Source organism: Sander lucioperca, chromosome 6 (assembly GCF_008315115.2).
Source record: "Sander lucioperca isolate FBNREF2018 chromosome 6, SLUC_FBN_1.2, whole genome shotgun sequence".
Lineage (NCBI taxonomy): Eukaryota > Metazoa > Chordata > Actinopteri > Perciformes > Percidae > Sander > Sander lucioperca.
In genome coordinates this window covers 26712746-26725634 of record NC_050178.1, presented here as the reverse complement: position 1 = coordinate 26725634, position 12889 = coordinate 26712746, and the positions used below count along the sequence as shown (strand labels likewise).

The 12889-nt window shown below is 41.3% G+C and overlaps 1 protein-coding gene across 5 annotated transcripts in view; it reads right to left on the bottom strand.

Annotated features, from left to right (window-relative positions):
• The window catches only part of LOC116055520 (transcription factor SOX-13), a 58653-nt gene that overhangs the window by 36685 nt on the left and 9079 nt on the right, over positions 1–12889 (bottom strand). The window contains exon 1 of one of the 5 annotated variants that reach the window (XM_031307523.2): positions 1580–1686. The exons of the other annotated variants lie outside the window; for them this stretch is intronic. The gene's annotated coding sequence lies outside the window, so the exon portion shown is untranslated. Of the gene's footprint in view, positions 1–1579; positions 1687–12889 lie in introns of those variants that run through there. 5 annotated transcript variants of the gene reach the window in all.

Sequence of the window (12889 nt, the reverse complement as noted above, 5' to 3'; positions counted from 1 at the left end):
ATGTCTAAACTGAAATTTGTAATATCGCTTTTTGAGTAGGAGTGTTGTCAAACGTTGCTTGGACTCGCCGGTGCGTCTTTTACTTTTATAAAAGTGAGTGCAGGAGTCTTTGTCTTTTTCACAGTCAAGAGTTTTTGATCCTACGCATCTGTCAATGACATTTTCTGGTGTGAAGAACTTTGTAGTTATTGTTATTTATGGTAAATACCCAACAAAAGACTTTTAAATATGTAGAAAAAAAACTAAGTCCATTGAAGCCCCTTGTGGCTCTCTGTCAGTCTGACCGCGGTAATGGCTGTGCTGTTACAGGTCTACACTTATCCCGTCCCCCTCTGTGAAGTGAATATGCCTGTCGCAGCAGAGCCGGAGGCGATGGAGGATGACAGTGGACGGAGGAACATGCCTCTGCCCTCAGATAAAAACCAGCTCTTCTTCTTTGAGCGCTGACGACACTGAAACCTTACACTTCCCACGACACGAGAATCACTTCACACAAAACCTGCATTTACACAACAACTTGTAACACATAAACCTTGGCAATGCAAATCCCTTCTGTTGTTCTCCCTTTCTTTTCTTTCCTCCTTCTTTCTCTCACTGTTTTCTTTTCTCTCCCCCCCCCCTCCCCTCCCCACAGAAGCAGCTTGTTGGGTTTTGTAACGTTCATGTCGTTTAACAACTAGCGCCCGAGGCAGAATAGCAGAGAGTGCACAATAGATGGAGAGAGAGAGAGCGCCAGGAGCCAGTCTCAGCAGTTGAGAGCAGCAGGATAAAGTGTTAGTCATCTAAAGCGGTTTACTTGGTGATAAATAAAGACATTCTCATTGTCAACCCTGAGACTGACAGCTGTGGATGGCAGAAGGCTTCCCTGCAGGAACGTCAGAGGCAGAAAACCACAAGACTTCTCAGCAGCGCTGGCTCAAACGTTGAGCATTGTCACACTAAAAATATGAAAAATATCTCACACCCTGATCTTTGCATATTTCCACAGCCCGTTCTATCACACTTGAATGAGTAACGTTTGCAAAACATGATCTCACATTGTTCAATTGTCTACAGTGTTTCAAGACCGAGCTCTTACAGTAAGTTTCCAACCTGCTGTGCAGTCTTGTAAAGACAAGTGTAAAAAAAAAAAAAGTATAAACAAATGTTTAGGGAATTGTTTCACATTAGCAGTATTTACTTAGGAATGATAAAAACTATCTGGCTTACCGCACCAGCTATAGTGCCTTTGTGCCCGCAGGGCCTGGCCCCGGCTGACCACGCCAAGAGCTTCCAGCAAACCCCCCCCATCTCATCTCAAATCTTTCATTTATTTTGTATTTTTTTTTTTTTTTTTATCTGCCTGTGGCTCATCGGGGTTCTTTTAACATGCATCTACTCCTTTGATTGAGAATCAGTGAGGGATGTTGCTGTCCTTGAGAAAAGTAAGCAATAGAAGTTTTCGTAAAACCCGTTAAGGAGAAACAGAAGAATATTTAAAAAAAAAAAAAAATTGTATTTATCTATTCTTATGTCTAAAATAAACCAAATTTAAAAGAACATACTTTCATCTAGCTAGCCTGTAGTTTTGGGTACTGACCTGGTAGGGAGGAGAGGACATGAGGAGATCCAACAGCACTTCCTCACTGGAACAGATCTGCTGACACAAGTCACAGTGACTGGCTCTCCCTCACCAGTAACACCTGACTTTTCTACTCTTCTTTTACCTCTGACCTAGCCAACCCGCCCTTCTCCTACCCCCCTATCTCCTCTCAAGAGGGGTAGTACAAAGAGCCTCTTCAAATCCCACCATATAGCAGCTTCATTTGCATAATTGGCATGCTGTTTCAGGTAACCGTCGCTGCAGCCCCAACATGCATGATAACAATCGGGCATCAGCCCACTAACAGGTGCGATAGCGGCATGATAAGAGCATTCATCGGCTTCAGACACTTTCTAACAAAGTCGGCTTTATCCTTGGTTGTGACTGAAACTGGCAAAAGTGAGGACTGTAACCAAGAACCATACATGCAGTCTGCATATGTGTGAACACACGAGCCACATAATTAAGTGTTAATGAGTTTAAATTATTGATTCAATGTGATCAGGAGCACTCAATCAGACAAGTTGTGATGCAAGTAGGGTTGGGTACTGAGACCCGGTGCTAATACGGCAGCGGTGCCTAAACGACCGGTATCTACCGGACCGAATAGCAACTCGGTCGGTGCCTCATTTCGGTGCCACTGAAACGTCTGCTCTGCTCTGTGATGCTCTGAAACAGACGTTACGGGCAACAGAAGCATCGCTGCACGTGACGCTAGTTAACATTACACCTGACAGCAGGTAACGCTAGCCTACCGTTAGCCTACCGTTAGCTAGCAGCTGGATTAAACAGGGTTAAAATGCTGACAGCTAACGTTAAACGTTAACAGTGTGACTGTGTTTCACTACATTAGTTAGCTACGAAGTTATTGTAAAATACACTTTTCCCATCTGGTGGTTGTTTTTGTCATTTACCAGCAATTTACTGGTGAAATAAGTTCTTGTTTTAACATTCTTGTTATTACATTATTATTAATAAATCATTTCATTTTGACCATATGGCCTTAGCAATAAACAAGCCATTAATGTCACCGACTGTTGTGCTCTATTCTTTAAAAAAAAAAAAAAACTGCATCGGCACCATTTTAAAAGTATCGCTTTAGCACCGGTATCGGGAAAAACCCAAAGGTTACCCAACCCTAGATGCAAGATATGGAGACATATTTAATGTGTGCTGTCTGGCTGACTGACTGATGTTACAACATCCCAACGTACTCTGCTGACCACACACAGGATGCTCAGTACGATTACTATACTGTATCCCATAGGCCGTAAATGACCTTTCTTCTGTCCCGTTTGGCTCAAAGCAACAAGTGTGTCTTTCACGAAAAAGAGAAGAAGAGTGAACGCTATGGTCCATGTGCCGACTAACTGAAAGGAATGATTACAATAAATAAAAAGTCACTTATTGGTTCTTCCAGTCGTAACAAAACAAATACTGTAAGGAGGTGTTAAAGGTGTTTAAAGCTTAGCTGTGCAAATTCAGAGCAGTTGTCAATAACAACCAGAGGTGTCAAATTAGCCCACAATTACCAAAAGAATTGAAAAGCTATATTTACTGCAAACGATGGAAATCTTGGTTAGTCCTTGCAAGTGACTTCCAAAACTCCTGAACTTAGTTCACCAACTGGTGCATACTGTATTTGTTTGCTTTTATTTACCTGACTGACTCTTAGAAATGTTCAGCTTTACGCTGAAATTTCAAAGACTTTTAACAGAAACACTTTGACAGATGACGTCTCAAAGTGTGTGTATGCTTGGTGTCTTAATTATTTTTTACTGAAGACGTCGGTAACACACATACACAAACACACACACACACACACACACACACACACACACACACACGGTTCTCGAAGCCTCCTTGCGTTGCTGACTGGGCCTCATTAGAGAATGAGCTCTCAGGATTGTGGACACAAAAGCTTTGCTCTCTTCTCCTTTTCTTTCCCCGCTCTTCCTCTGTTCTCCTGGCCTTTTGATGTCAAGGGTACTGAACCATTCAATGCAGAGTCCAACGAATAAGCTTATCAAGAATACACACTTAGTTTCCTCATTTTTTAGTTTTTTACCTTGCACTGAGTGTGTGTGCTGAGAAGCGAACACAGAGAGCTACAAGCCCTGATAAGGTGCTGTTGTTCTGTGGTCGCTGGTCAGTTCATCACACAAAGAGCAGTGTTGGGAACTCCAGCGCTGCGATTGAGTGATAGAGACATCACAAAGACTACATTTTACTCCCTTTTCCTCTTGGAGTTCAGGGGCTGCCCCGTTGAGGCCTTCCCACTCCATGCATGCATGCATGCACACACACACACACACACACACACACACACACACACACACAGACACACACACACACACACACACACACACTGTACGTTTCCGTGACACGCAGGACAAGAACAGGACAGTTGGTTTAGGAAAAGAAGAACGGGACAGTTTGTTTTATTCTACTCGCTACTGTTGTCGCTCTTAATGCTACATCATCTTCACGCGCCGTGTAGCTGCTGCTCCGCCCGCTGCGTTCTACACATGATGAAGGGAGCTTTTTGGTCGTATCTGACGCTGACAGCCACTGACCCAGCGTCCGTATTTTACGAGTTCAGAGTGCAAATAATATATATATATATATATATATATTATAGAAAATGAGCCAACCTTGAATGAAGAAATAGAAAGTGTGATGCTGATGCTTTCACACACTTTTAAATGATTTGATACAGATACGGTGTGTACACATATGACACGAGTTTCTGTTTCTGATGAAAAGATCATTTGTGTTGGTGAAATAGCAGCTGTGGTAAACTGGGGCTTGGAAACAGTCATACATCAGCATCCACCCACCCGCATACACACACACGATGCCCCGTGTTAATGTGTGACCCGTGGCAGAACAAGCAGATTGAGTAGAAAGAGGAACCCAATCTTTAGACCTGTAGTGTGGCATCAAGAAACAATGATACCAGTTTGGAAAGGTCTTATTGGAGATACTAAGAAAAAGCAGCAAGATAAAATAATAAATATATTAATAAAATTAGAATCCAGTCCCGCTTTTACTGGTGCACAGATACTAATCTAACTAATTTGTCTAATTTAGTGTTGGTTACAGTTAGTCATTATTAGCAGTACGGCTGCAATAACGATTATTTTCATTTTCGATTAATCTGCCAATTTTTGGTTTGATTCATTTATATAAAATGTCAAAAAAATGGTAAAAACCATTGACGAGTGTTTTCCAAATCCCAAGATGACGTCCTCAAATGTCTTGTTTTGTCGACATTAAATATATTCAGTTTACCGTCACAGAGGAGGGAAGAAACCAAAAAATATTCACATTTAACCAGCTGGAATCAGATAAATTCGATAGTTGGCGATTAGCAGAAAGTAATACAGAGCCAAAGTGAAACAGGAATATGTGTACATTTCCAACATTAGTAATAACACATAACACTAAAAGAGTTCTGTGGTTCACTCCGTATGTCTCGATAAGGATGGCAAACCCAATAACAAAGGCTGAATGCTAACACCTTGACTTTAGAATATGGATAATAAACCCTGCTTCAATGGCTTGTTAACACAGACACTGCTGTTCTTTTTTTTTAATCATTCCTCCTCGCCATATTATCTCTTGCAAAACGTATCTGCTAAAGTTTTAACAAGGACTTACAATGAACAAACTGCATATATGACTCACCCCTGACCACGTAGATAGGCTCATTTTCTTAAATAAAACCACAAGACTTTAGTCTGCTGTCAGGAGATCGGGCCGATTATTTTTACATACATTAATGAACTTTCCCCTGTGTACTGACTGACACAGCTGTCAGGGTTGTGGTTTATATATATATACACTGTATATAAAGCAGCATATGTGTCCTCTTATCAAAAGTGCAACAGAAATAGTATAAATTAAATTGATTTATTTAAAATGTAACAACTTTTTTCACCAGTTGTTAGCTGTTAAACGACAAAAAGAAGAAAAACTAGATGGCTACAACAACATTGAACGCAACACAAGCTTACGGAGCCGGACCAAAACGCAACACCAAACAGAGTTATTATGGAACGCACGCAACTTCAAGGCAAAGCCTGCCCTTCAATAACATTCACACACTACTGTTGGCCAGGCAGCCATGCTTACGCAAGGTAACGGAACCTGATTTGTTCAGCTCCTATCCCCTGACCAATCGGCTATCCCAACCTTTACCACACCTTTCCCTTTAACCTTTACCAAAGGTCAATGCCTAACCCCAACCAATCGAGCTGCTTCGTAGGGCGGGTCTTGCCTAGAAGTTACGTGGGATCCGTAATAACGCGTTGTTGCAGTGTACGTGCGGTCTCAAAGTGCAGCTAGTCTCCTCTGTGTCTTTAGCTGCAGACTGTTGTACGTCCCTGTGTTGGAATCCTTTCCAGTGAAATACAGTCACACTTTACACCGTTTAGCGGTCAGCATTTTAACCGTGCTGACTAGCTAACGGTAGGCTAACGTTACAGCATCACACCCTAGGCTGTTTAAAAGTTGCTTCGCGATTTTTTTAATCTCAACTGGTTGTAATCTTTACACATTTAAAATGATTTTTAATCATTACATCCCTATCTGTGGGACAGGTATTTACAGAGTAACATGATTTTGCTGTTCACCTAAAAATACACATTGGCTTTCTTTGTTCCTTTTTTGTCTAAAAGTAAAAGGAGATGATTTGGAGAGTTTCCCTGTCAGATGGAGCAGGATGTGCAAAGCAGAAGGATGGACACATTTGTATGAATACGAATCGCAGATTTGGACCACAGCCTTAATGTTTTTACGTGCTTATCCAACACAAGCAACACAACTATTTGTGAGGGGTTGTAAAAGCACATAAAAAACAAGGACTTTCTAAGTGATATCTAAAAGATTCTGTGGACTATGCTCGGTAATCTTCCCAGTCAACAGGTGTAAGACTGGAGGTAAGAGCACAGTTCCCAGCCTCTCCAGACAGCAGTGGGCTGCAGCTTGTTTGGGATTTTTAGTAGACCAGTGTTTCAGTGTCCACAAGATGACAAACAACACAGAAGCTATTCCTGGTTACATGGCTCCGTTTTTCGTTATTACTGTATGTAGCCGAGGAACGTGTTTTTCATAGCAGGTGCTACAGCGAAAAAAAGAGAAAGAAAAGCCCTTTCTTTTTGTTGCTTGAACATCAAACATGTGACTTTTATACTGTATCAGACACACTCACAGAAAGATTTAAAATAAAGCAATATTGTTATGTCAGCCAAATAAATGAAACTATGAAAACAGCATCCTACTTGCTGCTGTTGGTTATTAACTGTGTTTGAAGTATTTAGTTCATGCTGGAGATACAAGAAGCTATCAGCTGTGATGCTCGCTTGCTGCTTGCTGAACGTCTTATCTGATTTGATCCAATCATAGGGCAGAAGCCAAAGAGAGCAAGATAAAGAGGGAGGAAGGAGATACAAACGCAAGGAAGTTGGTGTGCCGCAGATTAGCAAGAAACACTTTTGTTGAGACCGTGATGGACAATGAATGATAATCCTCACAATACAAACCAAAGAAGAACCCATTTGTTGCTCTATTGCACTACTAGTATATACTAGTAGAGTCTAAAGCTGCACAAGCTAGCTTTTAGTCCAATTTGATCCTCTTGTACATTATTGAGTAAGAAATTGTTTGCCACTTTTGTTCTACCCCACTACATTTCAGATGATGTACTTTTTACTCCCCTACATTTAGTTTGACAGCTTTGCAAATTAAGATTTTTTTCATTCAAAACATATCCTCTTAAAATAGAAACCATTGCTGTATACAAACTAATCAGTCAACGCATTCTCATGAACGGGTCCATATGATATTGTAAAAAAATGTATGCACACCAAAACTTATGATATCCTACGAATTTAGGAGACAGCTACGAGCTCCATGACGCTGAGCAGCAGTTGCTAGTTCTTTAAGCCGCTACAGAACTTTGTGACGCCAGCTACAGGCCTCCGTTGTGTCAGCGGTAGTTGGTGGATCAATTACCTGAAAATAGGTGACTTTGAGCCGTGTACAGATCACCGCGAGCTGCTGGTCGTTTCAGCCAACATTACAGTTAAATTTAGTCCACAAAATATGAGCATTCAAAAGATTCTCACTCCCATCGCGTAAAATACGGACGCTTGGTCAGGTGTCTTTGGCGTTATTGACGCTAAAAGTCTCCTTTAGCGTCATATCTAAAACGCGTTTGGTCGGGACTATTGGCGTCACTTTTGACACAGTTAGGTTAAGGAAAAGGTCGTGGGTGGGCTTACGTTTCCATGACACGCGGGAAGAACGGGACGGTTGGGTTTAGGAAACGTGACACGCGGGACATGATCCCCGGTCTCCTGGGTGAAAGTCCTGTGTTGTTTGCAACAATACAGCAACAACAAAAAAACGTAGAATGCTTACAATTTACAGTGCTTAACTTTCCGTAGCTTTTTGAACGAATGGTTCATGAGAACAGGCTGAATCAGTATACACATTTAAAATGAAATAGGCCCCACATTGACCAAATACACCATCAAAACAGAGCTTAATGCATTATTAGTTACAATGCAGTAATCTAATACAATATGTTAATGGGCCATTCTGCATTATGAGTACTTTTGATAATTTTGATACTATACTTTTACTCAAGTAAAATTTGAATGCAAAACCTTTACTTGTATTGGATTACTTTATAGTATGGTAGTGCTACGTTGACTGAATCAAAAGGATCTTAATGCCATCCTCTGTGAACAATTTCTACAGTACAAAAAAGCTAAAAGAAGTGACTGATAGTTGCTACTTTTTCATTCCATTCAGTTTATTGCGGTCAGAAATAAATCATTTCAAAGCGCAGCTCTGACTTTGTGACTGTACGTCTTAATCACACTTACATGATAAACATGTCTGCTGCGTTTTAGGTTTTTTCATGCCGAATGACTTATTTCCAAGAAACTTATGAGCATATCTTTGATAAACACAAGAATTAAAGTGGTGCTTTTGCATGATTCTTTGTGAAGAAACTCAGTTTTACAGATCTGTCGACTGAATCAATTAATCCATTAGTCGACACAATTATACGAGCGCTAGTTGACAAAGATTTCTTTAGTCGACTCACCCCATCCTCCCCTCCCTGACTACCCCCATCCCATCCTCCTCCAATACACTTCATAAGTCTCTCTCTCTCTCTCTCTGATGTATAAATAGGCTAATGACACAACTGTGCCCTTCACAAAGACACTGAGGAGAGAGAAAAGAGAAGAGAACCGGACTCTGGCTTCAGTCACGGCCTGCTTTATTCTTCATGCTTTTCAGAAGCACAGGTTAAAAAGTCTCTCTCTCTCTCTCTCTCTCTCTCTCTCTCTCTCTCTCTCTCTCTGAAACAGGTCGTCTATTGTGGCGGCTAGCGAAAGGCTACTGTGGCATTTATCAGAGAGGACGAGGAGGAGGAGGAGGGGGGGGAGAAGACAAAACATACTCCCAATAAAGAGATAGAACAAGAGAAAGGGAAGAAAGGATGTGTATGAAGGCCACTTTTTTCTCTTCCTTCACAAAAGCCCCCCGCCCCCACTCCCTTTCCACCCCCTACTCCTTCAGGCTAGCTCAGACAAAGGAGGCCTGACTCTCACAATGTGCTCTCTTCTTTAGCCCGGCACACTTTATATCCTCACTCCATTCACTGCTGCTTCTTGAGAGCACCCATGTGTGCACGACGTATGTGTGTGTGTGTGTGTGTGTGTGTGTGTGTGTGTGTGTGTGTGTGTGTGTTTTATGGAGTTTGTAACGGTGTTAGTGGGGGTCTATGTTTGCTGAGGGTCTTAAAGACCAAGGGGCCAGGGCTGTGAGGTGTTACTATGGAAACGCCTTTGAGCAGTAAGGAGCACAACAGGTGATTCTGCTGAGGGCCTGCTCGTCTCAGCATTGAGAAACCGCAGGAGGTCTTTGCTGTGTGTGTGTGTGTGTGTGTGTGTGTGTGTGTGTGTGTGTGTGTGTTTCACAGGTATAGCTGCTTATGCCACAAACAACTGAGTGCCATAGGTCTTAACCAGCTTCAATAAGCTGGAGATCATGTCTGAAGTGACCGCAGTAATGACATGCTGCCTGGCTCCGCACACAGGTCTGACTATACAGCACATATATCTGGATAGCCTGAAAATAGGAAGACGCAGGAAGAACACTGGTGGAAAAGATAAATAAATAACCCATTGACTCTTTTGTTGGTGCTTATAAAAGCACCAACAAAAGAGTCAATGTCAAGAGCCATTCAAGTCAAGAAGCAGAAAGATGAAAGCAGGGCCGTATGCTCACCACTCTCGTCGTTTTTCGGCCGCGGCCTAAAAAGCTCTCAAAACCTGCTCAGCATCAAACAGCAGACAGACACAGTTAGAGACTGGCTGGTAAACAAAGTGGAACATTTAGCAGCTAAAGGGACAGATATTTCCCTCAGGAGTTGGTAGAGACCAAAAGACCAAAAACAGAGCTAAAAGAGAGTGAATATTGGACTTATGGCGCTTACACACTGCTAGTACCAGCTCGGCTCGTACTCAACCACGGTGCCCCGTCCTCCACTTTCCATTGCAGATTTAGTACCACCTAATGCGTAAGGTGAGCGTGACTGGTCGTCATAGCGACGCCGCAGGAAACTGCCGTGACCTAATGCACACACACACAGAACGTGGAAGGTGTGTGTGTGTGATTCTCATCATGTGGCTGTTTGCCAGAAGAAACATTTAGTTTCTAAAGAAGCTGGAGGCAGCAAAAAAACCACCGCTGGCTAAACTATTTAAAGATGGCGGGTTTGTTCAGGACCCCCCCGTCTGTCGCTAGCAACGATGACGCAGTGATTAGTGACGATTCTCTCCGACCAATCAGGAGTCTGCAGGTTTTCACGTCACCTTTTGGTATCGCCTCAGCTCGCTTGGAACCTCAACAGAGGTGGTACTAAATAAAGTACCTGCAGGTACCAGGGACTTTTTATCAGAATGGAAAACCAAAAAAGGCGAGTAGAGTCGAGGAGAGTCGAATAAGTAAAAACGCCATTACATTCATCAGGTGGACACAAATACGACTCCAAATGAATGATCATGTTTGCTCCGTGACCGCTGGATGTGGAAATAAGCAACTGTTTGCTAACAAGTTCAACATATTAACTTATGTCCATGTTGTGTTCACAACTTGTGTCTGTTTGGCCACCAGCTGACTTTCAGAGGTTAAGGTTGGTCATTTGGTGTATTTGTTGTCTTGTGAAAAGACCAAAACCAACAATGAATTTACTCACACATATGGGATCGTATGTGCCATAGAGCTCCATTGTTGCCCCAACACTATTAAAAACACATCAATGAGCCACATTTACTTTCATTGCTATGACAATTATTTTTAGTAAATACCACACACACTGTCCTGCTGTCATGAACACTCACTAGAGCACCAAATGTTGATTAATCCGCCACTGAAAATAGTCCCCAGTCCTCCTGTTAGAGTAAAGAAAACCACGGTGCCCAACAGTTTCAGGAACTGTTGTTGTTTTAAACTGAAACTATACACTGTAAAACTTCACTGTAACTTTACAGTAATATCCTGGCAGCAGCGTTGCCAGTTAACTACTGTTTTTAAATCTTAAGGTATTTTACTGTAAATAGACAGACATTTCTTACCGTATTATTTTGAAATTAACAGTAATATACTAGCTGCATTGTAATTCCCGCTTTTTCCTTTATTTTCCCATTGGTACTAACAGTAAATACCGGTAATCTGTCACGTTCGCAGATAGTGCTGTAATATTATTATTTTCTCCCAGAATGCATTGCCATTTACAGTATGATCCTGTATAACATTAAAACAGTAAGATACTGTGAGACTTTAAAGGTTTACAGTGTATATTTGTGACCTGTTTTAAAGATGTGCATCTTTAGTAGGGACCAATGGGCCTGGGGGGGTGGAGATGTATGTGACTGGCTCAGCTCAGCCGGACATCTAAAAACAAAGCAAAGCGAGGTGGTGGAAAGGCACGGGCGTTCTAAGTGATAGTAATGTTAATCGCGGGTCATCATTCTGAATTCTGACTTTAACAACAGCAGTAACTGGAGTTTATGATGTCGTCTTTGTAACTGATTAAACATATGGTTGTCAAACTGGTTGCAAGTTAAATACTATAGAGAAAATGTATTACCTACTTTTATGCTTGTCAAACACTACAAAAAAAGTAAATGGTTTTGGAGTTTGTAGAGAAAGTTCCCCATTCTTCAGCCAGTCTGCAGTCTGGTAAATGCCACATACTGAAGTTTATCTCGCTGGTTGATTTGGACAGTTTTTGACTAACATTCTATCAGAATTTTGCTTTTAACACAACTATAAATAAGTGTATAATGTTTTCAGATAATTTAATAGTGCAAAACTAAAGACTAATTTCTTCCTTTTTAGAGAATATAATTTTAACCATTTACTTTAGCTATGTCTTTAGAAGAGTTGGCAAAAGGATGCTAATACCGATGAATTAGCCGTGCGCTGCCCTTGGCACCCTGCTGTAAACACTCACTGGGCACTGCTGGTTTTTTCGGGGGGTATAAACGGTAATAAGTGGCCCTTATTGTCCATTTTTTTGCGTAATCGTGGTTTCTTTGTTTAACCGCAATTAATTGCTACTATTAGCTAAGGTCCTAAGAGGTACGACTGCTGATGGTCATTGTTGGTTTTGTTTAGATTAGCCAAATTGTAATTACATAAGTGATTATTGGTCGGACTGTCGAGCTAAAGCTATGCTAGTTGGTGGCACTTGACCCTATACACTTTCATAACAACCAAAATGACAAAGGGGGGGATATAGTTAGAAAAAAATGTTTTATGATAATAAAGAGGCGTTGTTTACATTATTCTGTCCCTCCAGGATTTCGTGGCCTTTTTTTGAGATTGTTGCGGCCCAAAATGCCCGATTTTGCGGGAGCTTTTGTAAAAAATTGCGATAAAAGTTGCGATGTCTTTTGTATTTTTTTGCAATGAAGTTGCGGGAGACAGTGAAAGTTGCAAAAAAAAGTTTTTTTTGGGGAGAATAAAACCACTTTGGGCTGAGATTTCCTAGTACCAAAAAGGCTCAGGATGCTGCAAATGTTGGTGTAATATGATAAGGGCTGGTGGATTTAAGACAAATAATTTATTAAATGAATCAAATTTGAACATATGTGTCAGTGGCTTGTTGATCTTTACATTGTTAGTTCATTTCCTATCCTGGGCTGGGACACACATGCATATGGTTTGATAAAGTACTTATTGGACTTTAACTTATCATTGCACTTACAATAACGAGCG